Source organism: Capsicum annuum, chromosome 11, assembly GCF_002878395.1.
Source record: "Capsicum annuum cultivar UCD-10X-F1 chromosome 11, UCD10Xv1.1, whole genome shotgun sequence".
Classification (NCBI taxonomy): Eukaryota; Viridiplantae; Streptophyta; class Magnoliopsida; order Solanales; family Solanaceae; genus Capsicum; species Capsicum annuum.
This window is the reverse complement of record NC_061121.1, coordinates 2739191-2760887: the sequence shown is the minus strand read 5'-3', so window position 1 is coordinate 2760887 and position 21697 is coordinate 2739191. Positions and strand designations below refer to the sequence as shown.

At 34.8% G+C, this 21697-nt stretch overlaps 2 long non-coding RNA genes across 2 annotated transcripts; one reads left to right on the top strand and one right to left on the bottom strand.

Annotated features, from left to right (window-relative positions):
* Positions 1 to 1512: 1512 nt before the first annotated feature.
* On the bottom strand, positions 1513 to 12427 carry LOC124888598. The gene is made up of 2 exons (XR_007047062.1): positions 11890 to 12427; positions 1513 to 1809 (listed from the first exon to the last, which is right to left on the bottom strand). It is a non-coding gene; the product is annotated as an uncharacterized LOC124888598 (long non-coding RNA).
* On the top strand, positions 7200 to 8482 carry LOC124888599. The gene is made up of 2 exons (XR_007047063.1): positions 7200 to 7924; positions 8290 to 8482. It is a non-coding gene; the product is annotated as an uncharacterized LOC124888599 (long non-coding RNA).
* Positions 12428 to 21697: the final 9270 nt, after the last annotated feature.

Genomic DNA, 21697 nt, shown 5'->3' with positions numbered 1-21697 from the left:
AGCCACGAGGATGGTTATCGTTTCTTCTCCAAGAACCACTCTTTAGTGCAAGAGTTTTACTCCCTCTGTTTGAAAAAGAATGACCTACTTTTTTTAGTCCATTTAAAAAAGAATGACCCTTTCTTTTTCTGTCATGTTTAATACCACAAGATTAAAGGGTAATTTGGTAAATTTGACGTAACTTTAATTTAGGACCACAAAATTCAAAAGTCTTTTTTATTTTAATTTTTCATTCTTTTTGAAACTGAGGGAATATTGAATATGTTGGAACCATAACTCATGGTCAATCATAAGAATCTTTCTGTAGACAGACATCTCAAAATAGTTAAATGCTCAAGGTCAAATGCATATTTTTTGGGGTCCTTTAATTTCTTGTTTCATATCACATCTAATGATTTTCCCTCTTCTTTCTAGACGCCTCGCTTGGCCGCTTGCAGTAGGATGATCGGTCGCTGTTTTGGCTATAAGCCAATCGAGACAAGCAAAGCTTTTGCGATGCTAAAAGGGAGAGAGCTGAGAGAAGAAAATTACCACTTCATGTAATATGTATATAAAAGAAACAATTGAGGGACGTAAGTAATAGAAAATAAGCCTCCATATGTTCCTTTGGATGTCTTAAACCCACTATTCTTTATACCACCTTCCATCCCGGCCTATCGTAGTAGAGTAGTACTTCACCATCTGCAAACCTATACACTGGTATCTCTGGATAAAGATTGGTCTCGCAGAGTAAATAATTGGCAAAATGACCTTGTGAACCCTTGTACTATGTCAATTTTGTAAGTTGGACGCTTCTACTTACATGTTTGTTATCTGAACCCCTGAACCCATTAAAAAGCAACTTTTTAAACACAATTTCTGATGTGGCATCCTATGTGGCTGGGACCACATAGGAGCGTGTGTTTTAGTGTCCAGGTGCGCGTCAGCCAAAAATTAAAGGGCCCCAACGGTCAAAATGGGTTCCAACACCCATTATAAATGCTTCTTCTTCCTCATTTGGTTCCAACACCATTGTTGGAGCAATTTGAGCATTTTTTTCATCCGTTCTTCTCCATTTTTTCTCTCTCCAAGTTCTTGTTCATTAATTTTTTTTTCTTTCTATGCTTGTAATATTAGAAATTTAATTTTTTATGTAATTTTTTGCAACACCATGACAATTCGAATTTTGTTATTGTCGACTTTACGCGGAACTTAAGATGTCAAGAACACCAACAAATCCGGGAAGAATATTTTGGGGCTGTCAAAAATATCAGGTTGGTACTGGTTGTGGATTCTTTCGATGGGTCGATGAAAATGAACAATATAAAGGTAGACATTGAAGGCAACGAAGACAACAAGGACTGGGAAGATATGAAAGGCACGAAACATATGAAAGACCAAGCATTAGTATTGATATCACTATTATCATTATCGTTGTCATGTGGTTTCTATCTGTTGTATTATTTAAGATGGCTTGATCTATGTAGTTGGTATGTACAATGAAACGAAATTAAAATTTAATGAGAAACACCATTGCCAACATAAAAATCTGCAATTTATAATTGGCATCAAAATACTTGTCTTAACAATATCAAAATACTTGTCTTAACAACAATGAACCAGAAGTCTTAAAAAATTATCTTAACAACACTTAGGATCAATACAGAAAGAGAATTACACTAATGTGTTGCTTGAGTGCTTGTTATGGATTGATTCTTGCTGGCTTGAGTGCCTGATGTGGCTTGAGTGGTTGGAGATGACTTTGTCTTTGATCCTTTGCTACTTTGTTGTTGTAGCTGTCTTTGAGTTATTGCAGCTCCACCTTTCCACCTTAGTCCATTTGGTTTGAAACGCAAGTCAATATTGGTTGGAACTGAACTAATAAGTGTTGGACTATGTAATACTCTATCACTATTTCCAGACTATAAAAATAAAAAAAAATCAGTCATTCATGCACTAATTAAAACCAGTTAAATGTAAAGTACATTATATGAAACTTACCCTCTCTACCACACTGCCACTTGGTCCAAACAGCACACTAAAACCTACTTCTTTTGCCTTGGTCTTTTATATGCCATATTTGCACCACCCCTCAAAGATGTACTAGTCTTCCTCTTTTGGCACCAACACCACTAGTGATCAACATATGACTCCACATTCCATCCCTTGTAATACATTGCAGCAATTGCATGCGCACAAGGAATTCCCTTTAGTTGCCAGGACCTACAACTACATTGTCTTTATTTTTCTAATGAAATTTGCTCAATATGTTGAGATTATAAGAATTCCTTAAATTTTTTATTTTGAGAGAGAAAAACGTTCCATAATCTATAAAGAAGTTGTATACCCCTTATGATTACAACTTCAAATCCCAGCTGAGATTGAAAAAAATACTCACTCCATGTTAATTTAATTACGAAAAAAGGTAAAAATAAATAAATAAATGTTAGTGACATATTGAATATGACTCAGCCTCGAGATCTTAATAAACTTAGTTGTTAGGTCACTTTAGCCACGACATTTGGGTCTGAATTGGATTTAGTGGGGCCGGGAGGAGATTGACCGTCGAATGAAAAGGCAGAAATGAACTTTACTGTAAGATTCACCATCAGACAAGGACGAAACTCGGCCTTGGTGATTAGGCACTTGCAGTAGCAGCCACCAAACGATACAAGCAGGACGATAGGTCTCCGTTTTGGCTAAAAGCCAGCCGAGACAGGGAAAGCTTTTGCGGCGCTAAAAGGGCGAGAGAGCTAAGACAAAGAAAAATATCACGTCAAATAATGTGTATAAAACTTAATGACATGAAATAAGAAATTACATAATTTTAGAGAGATCAAGCTTTCCTTATAACTGAATACTTGAGTTGTGACACCAGTCGTAGGTAACACCCCATATGATCATTTGGATGTCCTAAACGAACTATCACTATATTTTTCATCTCTGTTGTAGTAGAGTAGTACTTCACCATAAAATACTTGGATAAAATATCCTTACTGATCCCATGAAATCCGCCATGAACAAATGCAATTTTGTCCCAAGCACATAAACTATTGTGAAAGCCATGAGGATGGTTATCGATTCTTCTCCAAGAACCACTCTTTAGTGCAAGAATTTTACCCCCTTTGTTTGAAAAAGAATGACCTACTTTTTTTAGTTCGTTTAAAAAAGAATGACCCTTTTTTTTCTGGCATGTTTAATACCACAAGGGGGTAAAATTCTTGCACTAAAGAGTGGTTCTTGGAGAAGAATCGATAACCATCCTCATGGCTTTCACAATAGTTTATGTGCTTGGGACAAAATTGCATTTGTTCATGGCGAGGGAGTATTGAATATGTTGGAACCATAACTCGTGGTCAGTCATAAGAATCTTTGTAGACAGACATCTCAGACTAGTTAAACCCACTATTCTTTATACCACCTTCCTTCCCGGCCTGTCGTAGTAGAGTAGAGTAGTACTTTACCATATGCAAACCTATACGCCAGTATCTCTAGATAAAGATTGGTCTCTCACAGAGTAAATAATTTAGTCCAAGACTCCTTGTGATACGATTCAAATTCCCTCGAGACCTTTCACTAGTAGCCAAGCTCAGAAATCCTAAGATTTGTAAGCTATGTTCTTGAAGAGAGAAGTGTTAGAGAAAGTGTTGATCATCTCCAAACGAGTCTCTGTGTTAAGGGTTGAATTAGGAGCTCAAAATAGATAAACCACTCACTATCGCCTAGGGGTGTCGAGAAGGGCGACTGGCCGTCACCAGCCTGACCGACCATCCCTTGAGCCATCAAGGGAAGCCTAATGAAGGCATACATTGCTTCATGGTGATGGCTCGGGTGACGGGCAGTCAAGGGGATGCAGACCCATGCTTGGGGTCATTTTTGTTCTTTGTTCAAGGGTTACTTTTGGGCCTTGTAGTGGACTATAAATAGAAGTATTAGGGTTTCATTTTCATTAGCTTGTTTTGAATATTATATTGAATGAACCTAACGAGAGTGTGATTGGTGAGCTTATGCTGAATGCTTGTTCAGAAATGAGGGTTTTGAGGGCGTTGATTCCCTCTTGGTCCACGCAGAGATTATGTGCTCGTTGGTGAAGGATTTACGGGTTTTTTTAATTTAATATATTCAATAGTTCCTATTTATTTCTATATTCTTGTGTCAATCTGTCTTCTATCTCTATTTCGATTGTTCTTTAGTTTCATAGTAAATTCTTGTTCTCGTAGTTTTCCTATTATCTTCCGGCACCATATTCTTTCATTAGCCACAACTTAAAAGTTCTCAACCCCAAATTATAACTAGTACAATAATTCAAAACACTAGGTCTTAGGTGATTCGTGTTCAGGTGACTCATGTAATTTGAAATATCACAAATTTCCTTTGACAATGGTATCTCTCTGTACGCCTCATTTGATATATATGTTAAATGAAACCATAAAATACATGGATAAAATATCCTTACTGATCCAATGAAATCCTCCATGAACAAATCCAATTTAGTGCAAGAATTTTATTGAATAAGTTGGAACCATAACTCATGTGGTCAATCATAAGAATCTTTGTTATAATTACCACAAAGCATCCCTTCTAATATTGATACACCATATCTATTTTGGTGGATATTCATGCTTAAAATATCACAACTTCCCTCTGAAAAACGTTATATATGCATTGGAATCATGCCAAGAATAGCCAAAATTATAATAACTATCATATTCTATGCAATAAGGTTGACACGTTTTTGTTCTATTGTTCTTCTTTATCATTCGATAGCACTTACAGACTGAGATATGACTAGACTAGTGATGACTATGAGATTGACAACACTTAATAATGGTTGCAACCCATATAGTAAAACCCATGCACTAAAGAGTGATTCTTGGAGAAAAATTGATAGCCGTCCACGTGGCATTCACAATCGTGTATGTTACAATCTAGACTCTTCGACATTTCATCATGGCACATTTCATTGGATCATTATTGATATTGCATCTAAGTATTTTATAGTTTCATTTAATATATCAAATGAGGTTAATTTGTCTCAAAGTATAGGGTTCTGAAATTAATATCTTCCAAGATCTTGAAGCACATTTGAATTGAAGAATGGACTGCAAAGGTAGCCTCATGAGGATTTCCATAATGATATCCTTTGGCAAGTGCATTTCAATGGCCTAGATAGGAAAATACAAGTATGTTATAAATAGTTCACTATATGTGGCATAGGCTCTTCACTTCATTGTCTTATTAGCCAGGTGCTCGTCAATAATGAAAGTCATTGAACTTCAGACTCGGGTGAAAAAACAGGGCTAGGCCCCTGGAGGGCTTCAGAGACTGGGGAAGACAGGTGGATTGTAAAGTTAGGCTAGGGGCAAATCGAAGACCTATCAGGATGGGACATGGACGAGCTTCAACTGGGCCAGCATTAATGAAAATGGATTAACTTCCTCCATCGTATCATTAGCCGATTTACATACAAAATCGAGGAACAAGTATCAAAGAAGAAAACTACAACAATTAGAGAAAAATAGATTTTTTCAAGTACAAAGAAATGGGCTGGACTGGTTTTACTTGAGGTCCCTAGTAAATTCAGCCCAAAGTTAAATGGGCCTATTAATATGTTCCAATCATTATGTATATTAGGAAACACAATTTTGTATTTGTTATACACCATTGTGTCTTATTCATTTTTGGATTTGTATTTGTATGGTCCATGGCCCAGAGGTTTAGTTCACCAATATTCAACCACCAACTAAAAAAAGATACTATTAGAGAAAATTATATGAGCTTAACTTATAACTTACATGATTGTGTAAAAAGAAATTATACCATCCACGTATACAAACAGCACAAAAAAGCAAATGATATATAGTACAAAAGGTTTGCGTTCTTATTTTCCTTTTATATAACGGTAACATATTCAATCTAATTTTACGAGTCGAAATTTTTTTGACAATTTTTAAATTTTTCCATTCTCTATAGATTCTTTTAGAAAACGTATCCAAGAAACATGGCAACATTAATGTTGTTGGAATAAAGGACAATCAATTGCCCTAAATTTGGCCCTACTTAATTTTTACTTTGCAGACATCTTTGAAAAAGTATTTTTCATAATTTATTTATTTTATTTTCTCCAAAGTTAACATACTTGAAAATGATATCTAGACAATAGGGATAAAGTCAGCCTAAGATTACATTAAATTTTTAATTTAAATTTAGACTCGTACTTAGTTCTACAGTTTTGAGGACGACCACATAATTACTTTTAAAAAAAAAATTAAAACATTCATTTGATTTGGACATCTTCTATAACAATTAATCATTGATGTCTAAAGTATTAATACTATTTATTTTTTTTTCATTTTTTGGGTGGGACATAGATATATAATCCAGGTGTCTACAAGTAAATGTGGCTCTAATTAATCCACATTCTGAATACACTCAACTTTTTTGAAACTAAATTCTTTTTGTGTTTATCTTTGATATAATAATAATTTTGATCCCTTGATTATTGATAATTATATTTTTAATCCTATTAGTATTTAGTTAAGTTCTTTAGATCAAACTTTCAATATTTAGAGTGGTGCACAAATAATATTTATTTTAGTGACTCTTCAAAATTGACCGAGTTACCAAATTAATGTGACACTCGTTAATTATTCATATATATTTTATTAAATTTGTTTTGAGGATTATAATTTTGATAATAGTCCAAACATAACATACTTCCGATATAAAGAAACTAAAAGCATTATATTCTGTCTAAAAAGTTAACTAATATATTGAATTAACATTAGAGTAAAGTATCTAGTATCCCCTGAACTATGACCAAGTTTGCAACTACACATTCCAACTTCACGAGGGTTCTATTGTAGACATGTAATTTTTTTCCATCGATAATATTTCTTGCTCTGATATTACACAATCTAACCCCATTTTTATAATTTTTCCCCAAGAAAATAAATAATCACCTCATCTTTTACTTATTTATGTATTTATTTTTGTTTTGTTTTTATCCAAATAACAAGTTATAAAAACTTTATCTCATTCTAATATTCCAACAACCCACCCAATTAAAAAACAACACCTCACCCCTCACCTAACTACCCTCACCCCTACCCCCCACGTGACCCCCTCCTTTTTCTTGGCCACAAAGGGAATATATACGTTGAGGAATCTTCCAGGAAGGGATCACAACAACTAGGAGGGACCACTTTTATTTTCTTTTCTTGAACAATATATATTTTCCATCACACAAGAAAAAGGGGGACATTCTCACGCACAGTGTTTTTTTTCCTTTTTTTCCATTTTTTGAGCTCTTTCTTCTTCACGAAGGCACAACAAAAACTCCATACATGCACAGACCACACGGGATTCTTCCATTAAACACACAAAATACACTGATTCACACAAAAAACACAAAGACCCACCATGAACGGAGAGAAAACCCTATAGAGAGAGAGATTTGAGCATGAGAGAGGAGAGAAAACGCGCGCTAGAGAGGGAGTGAAACGTGGGAGCTGAAAAAGAAGAGAAAAATCAGAGAGGAACAGTTATTCCGGCGAATTCTCACCGGAATCGCCAATCGGAGAACACCGCTAGTCATCGTTGTTGTTGTTCCGGCCGATTCTGGATGGAGAACATCATCAACCATCTGAAATTCATCGAGATTTGGTCTGTTTCCGTCCAATTTCATTGAAAATTTCAACAATCTGTCAAAACCCTCTTTTCTTGTCACTATTTCAAGCCTATCAGAGTTTTCCACTCCGATCGAATCATCGTCTAAAATCGATAAAAAAATAAAAAGACTGTGTTGTTACCTTGTCGTCTTCAAACAGTTGAGGAGGCCGAGACTTAACGAGTTGACCGTGAAGGTGGATGGATTTGTTGAGGTTCCGTGGCTTTGTGAGTTCCGATCCATCTTGGTTGTTCGAAATAAAATCGTCAAATTGAGGTCCAATTCTACTTCCTTTGTCTTTTTATTTCATCGTTTATTCTATTCGGAACATGATATGAATTGTTGTTACGATTCTGTGATTCATTTTGTGATAATGGACTGCGTGTTGAAATGACACATTATTGATGTTTAGAATGGATTTGGGTCAAGAATCGAAAATTGATAAAAGTGAATAATATGGTATTTTGATTCATCGTTGATGTTGAACGTTATATGTCGTCGAGCGGGTAGGCAAACAGTAGGCTCGGGTAGGCAAATTTAGAATTGGTGAAATTGTTGGAGTGTTTTGAATATTTGTTGGATGTTTTTTTGATTTATCGCATGAAATTGACATTGTATTCATTTGCCGGGGAATTCCCCAGAGGAATTGTATTTATTCACCGGGGAATGTCCCGACGTATCATGTACTCGAAGGATGCCCATGATGAAGGCCCAAAGCATTGGGTAAGGCATTGGAGCGTAGTTTGGTGTAAGTTAGCGTAGTTTACTTTTCAGTACCTTTTTCATTTTGGGTTGTAATAATTGGATTGTATACTATATTTTGGAATTCGTTTGTTTTGTTTGTTTGATTGATCGTTGTATGTGTTTTGTGTAGTTTATACATTCGTATTGTCAAATTAGCCGATATACTTTGCCAAGCGACCGTGGTCGAACCACGGGATCGAGAGGTTCCTAACACCTTCCCCTCGGTCAACAGAATTCCTTAACCAGAACCTCTATTCGCAAATCAGAGTCAACCATTTTGAAAAAGGATATCCATGTGTGACTAGGCACACCCGATTTATGTCAAGTGGCGTCTCTGAGTTTTGAATATAATGAATCCTTTTTGAAACAGTTGGTTTTTTTTGTCACTTAATAATAAAAACTCTTTCAAACTTAAAACGATATAATCTTTTTGGAGTTGAAAAAGGAGTGTGACAGCTCTGGCAACTCTGCTGGGGATTTTTTCAGAATTCGAGCTTATTTTTGGAGTCGTATCGGCTTTGTTTGGCATTATGGGTGTATAAACATTATTTGTGATTATTGTTTGTGTTATTGTTATCACTATTATGCGTTTCTGTGCTCTTTGCTTACAGTTTTTCTTTATGTGTTACCGCGTTATATCTGGCATCATTGGCATAACCCGAGTCAATTCTTTCTGCAACAAGTCCCAGAGTGCACGTCGTGCGCACGAACTCTAGTTGAGTCACCCTTATTTTAGGGTGGAGCCGTTGGATGTATGGAGTAGGTGGAAAGCAAAGCAGCCATTATCGACCATATGCTCCCCCGAAAGGCCTTGTTAGTAAACCACAACGTATATCAGCCTTTAGGTCATTCTTATGTGCATCATATGGAGACCTAGCGAGGCCCACACGATCCTTTGTAGGAGACTCACCTTTAAAGCATCCCTGCGTGCTAAATGTTGTATCTCTGAGGGTAACGTGATCATTTGACGAACTGATTTGGGGAAAGCATGTGTTAGAAGTAAAGTGTGTGGGCGATAAAAAAAAAAAAAGAGATAAAGGAAAGTAAGTCAAAGAGAAAAAAAAAAAGAGCTTCGTAATTTATTTTAGAGTTCTTCAAGGCTTTTGTTCTTCGCAACCCAAAAATTTTAAAAAAAGGTTTTTTTTACCTATTGCATTTTATTGTTTTCAAAATAATGAAAATTCAAAGATTTTGTTTACCTTTTATAACCATTTGTCAAAAAACAAAAGCATCAAAAACATTTTTCTTTTGAAAACTTTCATAATTCAAAAACTTCAAACACTACTAAAAAACTGCCAAAAAGCGACGGCCAGCATCGTTTTTTTAGGCAAAAAGTGATGAAAAGCTGTCGCTTTTTTTGCATCTCAAAAAGGGGCTTGGTTTTTGGAAAACGGCGGTCAGCGTCGTGTTTAGGGTAAAAAAAATTTTTAGTTATTTTTTGAAAAAACAACGTTGTGCGTCGCTTTTTGTTCTTCATGTAAAGAACACATGATGAACAAAAAATGACGCATAGCGTCGCTTTATTGAAGGAAAAATTTTTAAAATAAATCAGAAAAAACGACATTGTCCGTCATATTTTGAGGGAAAAAAATTATTATGAAGACAAAAAGCGATGTTGATCGTCGCTTTTTGTTCTTCATAATGAAGAAAAAAGCGACGTTGGCCGTCGCTTTTTGTTCTTCATAATGAAGAAAAAAAGCGATGTTGGACGTCGCTTTTTTAAAATTTATTTTAAAAATTTCAAAAAAGCGACGAACAAAAGGGACCAATGTCCGTCGCTTTTTTGCATTGTTTTGGATGCAAAAATCAGCATTTTTGCATCCCACCTGCCAAATAAAAATACAATTCAATATATATAGTGTCAATCAACACACATTTCTAAAATAACCATACAAGGCACTATATTATCAAAACATTTAAGAAATTCAAATCAACACTCCTTAAACAACCAAATCCAAGATACAAGACACTTAATAATTAATTCAACAGCCACCAAAATATTAAACAATCCGAAAGCTTTTTCATTGGAGTCTACAGATGTCCGAAATTTCTTTTTAGCAGTTGACTTTGAACTCTTATAAAGACGAGGTCAATCAACGTCACAAACGGATGTCATTTGTATGCAAGTTTACATCAAAACATTTTCAAATATTTAATTGACATTTTTTTTTAATCTTCATTTTCAAATATCTAATTGACATTTTATTTCACTATAATTAACCATTTTCAAATAACTAGTAGACAATTCAAGTAACTACACAACCATTTTCAAGTCACTATTAAACGTTTAAGTTACTATACTTGACCATTTTCAAATAACTTATTCACATTGCAAGTCACCACACTTAAAATATTTTCAAGTCACTAGTACACATTTCAAATCACTACATTTAACTATTTTCAATTAACTAAATCACTTTTCAAGTCAATATACTTAATCATTTTCAAGTAACTACACTTTATTATTTTAAAGTTATTAGTACAATTTCAAGTGACTACACTTAACCATTTCCAAGCATCAAGTTCACAATTTCTAGTAAATACACTTAACAGTTTTCAAGTCACAAGTTCACAATTTCAAGTAACTACACTTAATCATTTTCAAGTCATTACAATTAATAATTTTCAAATAACTTATTCCCTGGTACACATTTCAAGTCACTACACTCAAACCATTTTCAAATAGCTAATTAACATTTCAAATCACTATTCTTAACTATTTTCAAATCACTAGTGCACATTTCAAGTAACTACACTTAACCATTTTCAAATAACTAGTAGACATTTCAAGTCACTACATTTAACCATTTTCAAATAACTCGTTCACATTTCAAGTCACTATACTTAACCATTTTCAAATAATTAATTCACATTTCAAGTCCCTACGCTTAAACATTTTCAAGTTACTAAGTCACAAAAATTGAAGAGTATATTTTTTATAAAAAATACTTCCATACTTGCACAGTTCCATAAAATAAAGTCCAGTCGTGCATTTTGAATTTAAACCATATATAGAATATTCCCAACTACTCACTAAATCATTTATATCTTAACTATCTAATATTCTGTAATTGAATTGATTAAGCTTTTATGAAGAAGACCACCTCATCAGGCCACCTATTACTACATGACAAAACTAACTAATCAAATAAAGCAGGGTTCTTGAAGTTGTTGAATTTTCAATCGAATAAAATGTCTTATTATTGTTGGCCAGAATAAAGAATAAGAGCATATGAAACGAGGTGGAATGTGATTCCGTTGAGATGTTCTAGCTACACATTTATACAACACTCCACCAATACATAACATCACAAATAAATGAAGAATTTGTATTCATTTCATGGATGAATAACAATTAAGTCATCCAGTGCCCAGTTCAGAAAGTGAAGTTAGCCAGGAATGAAATCGGAACATTCAAAATAGAGAAACTCAGATCCAAGTTAACCCACATATTTCATATTCCAAAACAAGTAAAGTAGATCCGAGAATGACCTTACCGGAGACAAATTCATTATGCAATTGATATGTAAAGCATTGGAATCGAACCCTTGACACCCTCGTGGGGTTCGATAAAGCAGGTGATGGTGCAAATGGCATGGCTCTGCAGCGGCGAGAGGAGGGAAGGGAGAACGGAGGGTCTTCGCCGGAGAAGGAGGGCGCCGAAGGCGTGACAGGACTTGGCTCGGAGCTGGCGTTGATGGTGGCGGAAAGAGAAGAGCAGTGGCGGCGCCATAGCTGGCGTTGCTAGTTCGGTCTCTTGCCGGTGATGGCGACAGCGGGAGAGGGCTATTGAAGGTGGCATGGTTGTTGGAGGCAGCGCGGATAGATCAGAGTAGAGGGGGGAGATCAAGACTTGGAGGGGTTTTGTGGAGAGAGAGAGGGAGAGGGGAGATAGAGAGAGAGTGTTGGAGGCGGAAGTTTTAAAAAATGACTAGGGTTTGGGGTATTAGATTCTTAAAAGGAAATGGATGATCGAAATCATCTCCGACTGGGATTAAAAATGGGGTTAACTCTTCAATTTTGATATAGTTGTGACTAAAATTGACACGAGCTGAATTAAATTGGCTAGATTTATAATAAATTGGATAGAATGAACTAAAATTATAGTGACTTAGACAAAAATTGAACCACAAGATAAATTAATTAGCAAAGTAATTTATAATTTGGGTTGTTATTTAAATAATATATAAATAATGAATAATAATGATAATAAATAATAATAACAAACAATAATAAAAATAATAATGAAAATAAATAATGCTAAATAATGGAAAATTAGATAATTTATTTGCAAAAAATGTGAGTATGCACTGTTGTGTGATTTCGATTAGGCTGTTATTTAAATTCTAGCAGAGATAATAGAAGTAAATAAATAATATATAATAATAAATAATGATAATAATAATAATAAATAATATATATGATAACAATGTTAATAATAAGAAGAATAATGATGCTACATTAGACATGTATTTCCAAAACGTGAGTGTGGCACATACAAAATTTGTTTGATACAAGAAAAATGTGTAAAAGATACTAAAATGTCATCTAATATAGCATCAAACTTAATTTACAAATAGAACACAGTACACATTCGTGTACACAGATACCCCCCAAAATAAAATGGACTAGATGATAACCATGTCGCTGGTCGATCTGTGGAGGGTACAGTGTACGCAAACCTTCTCAAAAACCTATTCAAACTTGAAGATTCTTGTAAAATAAAACACATCATGTAGGATTTTTGCAAAGATGAGAGTATGCAGGGTTACGAAGAAAAAATAATTTAATAAATCTTAATAAAATTACGTAAAAATGTCGTGTTTGAATGGATAATATTATAAAACGATATTAAAAGATAATAAAAATAATTTGTGCACTTTTCTAAATTATAAATGTGACTCATCATTATGTATTTAATGTAAGGATAATGTGAAAAATAATAATATAGAAATTTCAAAAATTTTGATAAAACATCAGCTTAAGCAATATCGGGAGGTCAAAATTGGGTGTCAACAGGGAGAAAATGAGGATAGGGTTTGATATTTTATTTAAAAGGAGAGATTGGTTGATCTGATCTCAGCCGTTAGATCAACTTTGATCAACGACTGAGATTAAGACATTTAAAAGTAGGTCAATTGGAATTTAAATTAGGTTAAAAAAATACTGAATTGGAGATTTCGATTATGTTAATATAACGTATTAATATGATGAATTGTCGGTTAATTGTCTTCATTATTATAACTTCAATAATGTATTATTACCTCGATCATATGATGTTAACGTATTATTCAAAATATTTGATTATATATATTCAGTTAGCTAGCTTTTAACTATATACATCACATACACGAGTATATTACCTCGTAATACAGCGTATTTTATTTCTACTCTAATGAATTATTAATTAGTTTAGCTTACATTATTATATTATAATTTTAAAAATATATTATTACCTTGATCAATCGATCGTATGCCATCAATGTATTCAATATATATAGTTAATTGACTATAAAATTCACAATATATAATAGATACATCACATCCACATGTAAATTAACTCGTAATACAACATTTTGTATATATACAATGATAAATTATTATTTAATTTAGCTTATATTATTTTATTATAACTTCAACAGTATATTTTTTTTTATCAATCGATCGTATGATATCAATGTATTCAATATATAATTGAATACATTTAACTTTTTTTAATATAAAAATTATTTATTTAATAGTAAATTAAAAATCAGACATCGAAGGACAGTGTCGCTTTCATAAAGTTAATTTTTATTTAGTTTTAACAAAAGCGATGATGTCCGTTGTTTTTTGAAAAAATAAAGAAAAATTAAAAATATTTATAAATTGCGACAGACAGTGTCGCTTTTATAGAATTAAAATTTTAGAAAACAAAAATTATTGCGACGTTGTCCGTCGCTTTTAATAAAACTTAAAAAAAAAAAAGTGACGGACTACGTCGCTTTTCAAAAAATTAATTTCTATACAAAAGCGACGTCGTCCGTCGCTTTTTGTAAAAAATAAATAAATATTAAAAATAATTATCAATTGTGACGGACAGCGTTGCTTTTCTAGAATTAAAAATTTTGAAACTAAAAATTATTCCGACGTTGTCTGTCCCTTTTAATAAAAATTAAATTTAGAAAGCGACGGACAACGTCGCTTTTCAAAAAAAAAATTTATTTAATTTTAACAAAAGCGACATTTGTCCGTCGTTTTTTCTAAAAAATAAAGAAAAAATTAAAATAATTACAAATTGCGATGGACAACGTCGATTTTCTAGAATTAATATTTCAAAAAATAAAAATTATAGCAACGTCGTCCGTCGCTTTTAATAAAAAATAAACAAAAACAAAAATCAAATTTAAAAAACGACGGACTACGTCGATTTTAAAAAAATATAAATTATTATTTTTTAATAAATTACGATGTTGTCCATCGCTTTTATTAAAAAAATATTATGAATTATTTTTTAATTAAATGGCACAAAAATCGATGTAAAAAAAGTGACAGATATTGTGACGTTGGCCGTTGTTTTTTAAAAAAATAAATAAAAATTAAAATTAAACTAAAAAAGCAACGAGAAAAGCGACCTTGGCTGTCGCTTTTAATAAAAAATAAATAAAAATTAAAATTAAACTAAAAAAGTGACGGCCAACGTCACTTTTCTCGTCACTTTTAAAAGCGACACTAGCCGTCGCTTCTTTTGCATCGCTTTTTGGCAGCTTTTTAGTAGTGAAAAAGATTTTTTTACAATAAGTAGTTTTGTTTTTATAAAAGAAAATGTAAAAAAGATGGTAGGAATTTTGTACATCTCATATAACGAAAATACCAAAAAGATTTCTTTTCCCTTTCATAGTTGTTGGTGTCAATTTTGTGTGAAGCGTCTAATTGAAAATCCAAAAAATTTTATTTTCATCGTTCGTCTGCAATCGCGTCTCTTAAGTTAAGTCTTAGTTCGTTTGATCCTTAATTGTCCAACCTGGACGAACTACGCATACCTGATTCCCATCCCTCGGGGCGGGATACGTAGGCATACCTTAGTGAGTTCGATAATCTTTATTTTTTGGCTTTTGTCTTAGTCATAGCCTAAGTTTTTCTCCTAGTAATTTAGTGTTGTTAGCGGGTTCTTGCCAAGTAGGCTGATATTATTCAGTGCTACTGTTCGGCAAATTTGATTCATAAAATGGTCTGTCCCTTCGACACACATCTGCGTCACAATCCCATGGGTGGGGATCTTTTCCAGTCTTATTAAATGTTTAAGTTAATGTCCTATGTGTTATTACAGGATGGATCTGTCCACAAAGCCTAGAGTTCTTATGGTTGTCAAGGTACCCAAAAAGTTGGTGAAGTGGTGGGGCACATTCGACTACTCTAAAAAGCACGAAGTGAGGAAAGTGTTAGACAATCTTGTAGCACTCATGGATCTCACGCCTCGTTTGGACCTACTAGAATCTGCGTTGACTTTTTGGGATCCAAACAATTTGGTGTTTAGGTTTGGAAGTTGTGAATTGACTCCTACCCTGGTAGAAATATCTCGTTTGTTTCAATTGACTTATATGGGTCAGCAGATGATTTTAGTCCGCAATCATACTCGTAAGAGATTTCTTCGACTCTGTGGATTGAAAGATAACAAGCATCTGGGATGTCTCAAACAATCTTGGATTTTCTTTGATTATTTATTTGCTAGATTTGGGTCCTTAGAGGGTTTCGACTGCTTTTGGGATGAATTCTGTACCAGAAAAAAATTTGGGAACAACACGTCTTGAGGTTTTCTGTCTGGCTTTGTTGGGCATCTTAGTGTTCCCGTTAGATGAGAGATGTATCAATACTCGTCTACAATCAGTGGTGATAGCTTTATTCAAGAAAAAAGATGAGGTCACCATTGTACCAATGATCTTAACAGAAATATATAAGGCTTTAACTGAAGTGAAAGGAGGGGTACAATTTTTTTAGGGGAGTAATATGATATTGCAGTTGTGGATGATGGAGCATTTGCATATGCCTTCTTTGATTAAAGCAGATGTGGTCAACCGTTGTCTGAATGATCGAGTGTAAGCCATACAAGAGAAAATGCGTTTTGATAAATTTTCTTTTCCTATAGGAGTCAATGCTTGGGTTGAATTTCTCAAATCAAGAACTCTGAATAACATTCTTTGGTCCTATATGTAGTTTCATCCTAAGAAAATCTTGATAGGATCTCAGATGCAACTCCTTCTGATTTTGATAGGACTTAATTGCACTAGGTCTTACAGTCCGAGAAGGGTGATGCATCAGTTGGGTAGGGTGCTAGACGTCCCACCAGTAATGGACCTTCTAAAGGATGTAGAGTACTTTAAAGTCCTAGCCAATTGGAAGTGGACCTTTATCTATCAAAAATCCTATCACTGAAGAAGAAGCCGAAGAATTTTTGAAAAAGATGAAATTGCCAGAGTATTCAATAATAGATAAGTTGAAGAAAACCCCTACTTAGATTTCTCTCTTATCATTGTTGTTGCATTCCAAGGAACATCGTGATATTTTATTGAAGGTATTAAATGAAGCATAATTTCCTAGGGAGGTTACAGTAAATCAGCTTGAGAAAATGGTTGGAAAAATCTTTGAGGTCAATCCAATCAGCTTCTCTGATGACTAATTGCCAATTGAAGGTACAGGGCATAATCGGGGGCTTTATATTACCGTGAAGTGTGAAGATTTTTATGTCACTTATGTCATGATTGATGGAGGGTCTGGCGCAAATATTTGCCCTATTTCCACCTTGCAAAAGTTGAACATTGGTGTTGAGAGGATCAGGCCCAACAATGTATATGTCAGGGCTTTCGATGGAGCAAAGTCCAACTCCATTGGCGAAATAGAACTAATATTGATTATAGGTCCTGTTGAATTCGCCCTAGAGTTTCAAGTATTGAATATCGACTTCTCTTACAATCTGTTGTTGGGAAGACCATGGATCCATAAGGCCAAGGCGGTTGCGTCTACATTGCACCAGATGATCAAGTTTGAGCATGACAGACAAGAAGTGGTTATTCACGATGAAGGGGATTTGTTCGCCTACGAAGATTCTCCCTTGTCTCTAATTGAAGAAAACAACGTAGACGAGACATTTGTCTATCAAACTTTTGATACAGTGCCAGTAAATATTATCCTTGAAGGAAAGATTGTTTCGGGACCACAATTGTCTTCCACTTCTATCATGATGGTGAGTGAGCTTTTGAAATATGGATTTGTGCCAAGGAAGGGTTTGGGAGTGTCTCTGCACGGTATCATTCGTACCATATGTCCGAGAGAGAATATGGACACTTATGGTCTGGGATTTGAACCTACGGCTAAATATTTGAAGAAGGCCAAGGGAAGGAAAAAAGAAACATGGTCACTCCCTCGCCCAATGCCGCTACTCAGTGAATCATTTGTCAAGAGCGATGTAAAGAAACCTGTAGAATTTGAAGCTAAATTGGTTGATGACTTCCAGAACTTGCTGATTGATGTTGACATAGTTGAAGTAGGAGAGGGTACTAGTAAGGCAGACGTGCAGTTCATGGGTCCTGAGGTCCAGCTCAACAATTGAGAAGTCACTCCTTTCCCCATCAGGAGGGAGTTTTGGTAGTTTATTTTGTATTTCTTTCTATTTATCCGAGTTATTCCAGGGTTGTAATTTGGAATTTAGCTTGTTTACATTCTGTTGTCATTTGTGTTTAAACCCTTCTATCTTTCCCTTTTAATGAAATGCAATGTCCCCTTATTTTGTGTCTAATATATTTTATTTTTGTCTTTTTCTATATGCAGTTCTCTTTATGCTGATTCTAATGACACGACATGCATGGGGAGTTTTCAGCCTGATCTTAAAATCCAAACTAATCAAGATATAATGAAGCAAGAGGGAGAATATGATGAAGAAGAGGCACTACAGGAAATAAGCAAAGAGTTGGAATAGTTTGAAGATAAGACGAATCCTAATTTGAATGAAACTGAGCCAATTAATCTAGGGAATCAAGAAGATGTTAGGGAAACTAAAATTAGTGTACATACTTTTCCACAGCTAAAAGATGGAACGATTTAAGCATTAATTAACCATAAGGATGTTTTTGCATGGTCTTATGATGATATGTCTGGTCTAAGTACCGAATTAGTGGCCCATAAATTTCCAACTGATCCTGCATTCCCCCCTGTGAAACAGAAGTTGAGGAAGTTTAAAACTGATGTAAGTATCAAAATCAAAGAAGAAATCATGAAACAACTTGAAGCCAAAGTCATTTGAGTGGCTCGTTATCCTATGTGGTTATCCAATGTTGTTCCTGTCCCAAAGAAAGATGGCAAAATTCGAGTATATGTTGATTACCATGATTTGAACAGAGCAAGTCCGAAGGATGATTTTCCGTTGCCCAACATCCATATTTTGATGGACAATTGTGCTAAACACGAGGTTGCCTCTTTTGTGGATTGCTATGCCGAATACCACCAGATCATTATCGATGATGAAGATGCGGATAAGACATCTTTTATCACACCATGGGGGACTTATTACTATCGAGTGATGCCGTTTGGTTTGAAGAATGCTGGAGTAACATACATGAGAGCCATGACCACTATGTTTCATGATATGATGCATATGGAGATTGAGGTCTATGTAGATGATGTGATTATTAAATCAAAGATTCAGGCTGACCATGTTAAAGATTTAAGAAAGTTATTTGGGAGGCTTTGCAGGTATAATCTCAAGCTCATCTGGCAAAATATGTATTTGGAGTTCCATCTGGAAAGCTGTTGGGTTTGTAGTCAACCGTCGGGGAATTGAATTGGATCCCTCGAAAATCAAAGCCATCCAGGATTTGCCTCCGCCCAAGAATAGGACGAAGGTGATGAGTTTGCTGGGTAGATTAAACTACATCAGTAGGTTCATTGCTCAACTCACAACCACTTGCGAGCCCCTTTTCAAGTTGCTGAAGAAGAGTGATGCTGTTGAGTGGATTGAAGAATGCCAGGAAATGTTTGATAAAATCAAAGATATCTGTCAAATCCACCCGTGCTAGTACCACCGAAGCCTGGTAAGCCTAGACGTGATTGGACCGATTGAGCCAAAAGCGTCGAATAGGCATAGGTTTATTTTGGTGGCCATCGATTACTTCACAAAGTGATTAGAAGCAGTAACTTTTAAGTCAGTGACAAAGAAGGAGGTAGTAGATTTTGTTCATGCCAACATCATTTGTAGGTTTGGATTGCTAGGTTATCACACTACTGTTAGCACTTTAACAAGGACAACTCCATATTTATTGGTGTATGGGATAGAAGAAGTCATTCCTACAGAAGTTGAAATTCCCTCTCTTTGAGTCATTGTGGAAGCAGAGATTGATTATGACGAGTGGGTCAAAACCCGACTGGAACAATTGAGTTTGATTGAGGAAAAAAAGGCTAACTTCGGTATGTCATGGCCAATTGTATCAGAAGAGAATGGCTCGGGCGTATAACAAAAAGGTACGATCCAGGAATTTTGAAGTTGGTCAGTTAGTATTGAAGCATATCCTCCATCATCATATTGAAGCTAAAGGCAAGTTCTTCCCAAATTGGCAAGGTCCCTTTATTGTGAAGAAAGTGTTGCCCAATGAGGTCTTTGACAGATATTGAAGGCAAAATGGCAGAGATGGATTCAATGCTGATGCGGTCAAAAGATATTATGTATGATATTTTATCATTTGTTGGTTTTATTGCATGTTTAGTTCTTGCATTCTTGACGATTGATATGATGAAGGTATTTAATTCTGCTATCCAAACATTGTGTCATCCTTTGTTTACCCCGTTTGAGCCTAGTTTTATTTTTCTTTTATACCCCTCTTTTGAAATCAAAATAGAGTAAAAAATAAAATGTCAAGAAAAGAAGAATAAAAGAAAAGCATGAAAAAAATATAATAATAATAATAAAAGAAAAAAAAGAGAATAAAAAAAATCAAATCAAAACAAAGAATAAGCTGATGGAACTACGTGCGACCTGATTCTCCTCTCTCGAGAGTGAGATACATAGGCTGCCTTATTTCGGGCTCAGTCCAACCAAATAAAATTTTTAGAGTCACCCAGTCGAAAAAAACTAGGGTATGAGCTAATATGTTGTTGAGTTGATTCCAAAAGTTGTAAATCCCACCCCCACTTTAAGTGTCGTTTGAGCCTCCTGCCATCCTTTTCTTTCTAACCGTATCCAAAAAACAAGTTACAACCAAAGAAAGACCTTCAAATCAATCTTTGATAATGTTAAGGCTAAGCATGCAATGGATACTATGATGTAGTTTAGGGGTACTACTCCTCTTCCTCAGTATAAGAAATCAGGAAAGAAATAAAAATGAGAGAGTCTTATTGGTGAAAACCCTCGCGGGCACCATAAGGCAATGGTAAGTTGAGAGAAATAAAAATGAGAGAGTCTTACTGGTGAAAATCCTCACGGGCACCATAAGGCGATGGGGAGTTTAGAGAAATAAAAATGAGAGAGTCTTATTGGTAAAAACCCTTATGGGCACCGTAAGGCGATGGCGAGTTCAAGAGAAAGGTGAAAAGAAAAGAGGTTTGTTGATGAAAATCTTCTAAGATGTCGTCAATTTAATGAGATGTATGAGTCCAATAAGTTGAAGAAGCGGCATCGGTAAAGGCACGAGCTCAACAACAAATAGGAATTTTGGATAGGAAGATCAGACAGGCAGCTTAATCTAAAATGCATGTCATTGTCATTGGAGTAGGTTGTCGTTTTTCAGATAAGTTTTCTTCTTTGTTAAAAAGAGGGACATTGCCATTTTCTTTCATTTACTCATTTATATTTTATCCTTTTATGTCTTCTATCAAAAGAAAATTCACCATTGTTTCTTTACATTTTTGAGTCTATTCTGTGTCAAAATGAGCGAGAAAGAATTTCAAAACTTGCTACCAGTCTCCCCAATTGTATAAGGAAAAGCCAAGGACCAGCACATGAAAGAAACATGATCATAATTCAAGACATAACAAAAAAAGTTCATCAACCGACAGGTTCTTAGGTGCATGAAATATTCATCTTTCAAAAGGGACATCTCAGAGACACACTTAAAGAGAAACTCGGTATTTGAGTCAAAGTCTTTTCCCATGATCTGGTTTGGGTCAATGATGCGACAAGACAGGGGCAAGCATCAGCGATCTGAAACAAAGATGAAAGGAACAACTGTTAGAGTAGAAGCCTGAGAAGCCAAGTGCTGCAAGCCACCACTAAGTTTCTAACTGAAAAATTTTCTTTGTTGAAACAGGGGCAAATTCGCTTCACTTAATTCAGTTACCATT